Here is a 1,322-nt window from a genome sequence, read left to right on the forward strand (position 1 = left end):
TCTGCTCTGCTACGCTTGACTATCCTTCAGCTCACACTGCCCAGTACTATCCTTGTGCCTAAAAGTTCATGTGTGTTTGGAACATCCTCCAAGAAACAATCCATGTCCTCATGGCTGACTTCCTCTATGAAATGTTTGCCCTCATCTCCCTCCTTCTCTCTCACACACTCCCATGCATTATGCTTAGCATTAGACTGTCAGCTTGTACTTTAACTGTAAGTGCTTTGGAATAGGGACCAACCTTTTATTGTCTGTTGGGCATTAGTTATTACAGCAGTCTAGTTTCACAGGAAGGTCTCCTGAGAACTAAGGTAACACAATAAATACAGAAATAAGTAACATTTATATAATTGATACAATTATTTCTATACTACCAACAGGAAAAATAATTGGCAGTCTCAGTGGCGAGGGCAAGAGCTGACCATGGAGATGTATTGGCCCCCCAAATGTCCCTTATGTAGACCCCAGAGAGATCTCATTTTGACAAGCAATGAGCTGGGAAACAGTGGACGAAGAGTATCCTTCATCTACCAGGGCTGTCAAGATGACAACTCTTGACATCGCTAAATTTTTCTTTCTTTTCCTTCCTTCTTTTTTCTTTCTTCCTTCTTTTCTACTTCATTTCTTTCTTTTTCTCCTTCCTTCCTTTTTCTTCTTTCTGTCTTTCTTTCACATGTGCAGATGGGTTGCAAATATGTGAAAAAGTGCCTTACACAGCTGCCCACACAACGTTACTCAAGAAGGTGAGGAAAGCGGCCACACGGCAGGCACGGACACCCGGGTGCTAAGCGCCCCCTCATCTGTCCCGCTGCACCACTCTTGGAGCAGGTCCCTACGATCCAGGCACAGCTCCGCCCTGCCCTGCCGCGTCCCCGGCTCTGGTGGTCTTGGCGCTGGGCGGCTTTGATGTGTGGCGTCTCTCTCTGTGGTTTCTCTTTCCCCGGCTCTGGCAGCTCGCTGTCTCTCTGAAGAGCTGGGGCAGATCTGGCAAACAGAAAATTGTTTTCTCTCGCTCGCTAGCTCGCTCTCCCTCCCGCTGACCTCCCCCCACCACCGCTACGAGGGGCTTGTGGGCTGGGCGCTGCCGAACGGAAACTCGCCGCTCTGCGCAGGCCGCGCCGCACCGCCCTGCCCTCGCCTCCTCTCAGCCCCGGCCCGGCCCCGAGCCCCCGGGCCGCAGGGGCGGGAAGGGAAGGGGGGGGGCGTGTTTCTCAGCATGTGGGAAACCCCCGTGAACCTATTGACAGGAAATGATCGGCGGGTTTTTTGGTACGTGGGTTCCGAGCTCCGAGCGCTGAGGTTCGAGCAACAACATCCTGCCG

The 1,322-nt window shown here is 52.0% G+C and overlaps 1 long non-coding RNA gene across 1 annotated transcript; it reads right to left on the minus strand.

The window, feature by feature from the left end:
• Positions 1-324: 324 nt before the first annotated feature.
• Positions 325-1,322, minus strand: LOC112547890. The gene is made up of 2 exons (XR_003091675.1): positions 1,274-1,322; positions 325-984 (listed from the first exon to the last, which is right to left on the minus strand). It is a non-coding gene; the product is annotated as an uncharacterized LOC112547890 (long non-coding RNA).

Source organism: Alligator sinensis, unplaced genomic scaffold, assembly GCF_000455745.1.
Source record: "Alligator sinensis unplaced genomic scaffold, ASM45574v1 scaffold1261_1, whole genome shotgun sequence".
NCBI classification, from domain to species: domain Eukaryota; kingdom Metazoa; phylum Chordata; order Crocodylia; family Alligatoridae; genus Alligator; species Alligator sinensis.